A 236-nucleotide genomic window follows, 5' to 3' on the forward strand; every position below is an offset into this window, starting at 1 on the left:
ACGGCACGGCCGGCATCCGCCACCACCGCAGCATCGGCAGCATCTCCTGTGGGCCTGGAAATGTTTCGACAACATCGACAATAGGTTTAAATAATTCACATTGTGGTAAACTTCATTCAAAAACGGGGGAGGGAGGAGGAGGAGGAGGAGGAGGGAGAGAGCAGTTACAATAGGGATACCATGTGCAAAACTGTAAACCAGGCAGAGGGTTGTAGCCGACTTGTCTCCCCGGCCTC

Source organism: Pygoscelis adeliae, unplaced genomic scaffold, assembly GCF_000699105.1.
Source record: "Pygoscelis adeliae isolate BGI_AS28 unplaced genomic scaffold, ASM69910v1 Scaffold274, whole genome shotgun sequence".
NCBI classification, from domain to species: domain Eukaryota; kingdom Metazoa; phylum Chordata; class Aves; order Sphenisciformes; family Spheniscidae; genus Pygoscelis; species Pygoscelis adeliae.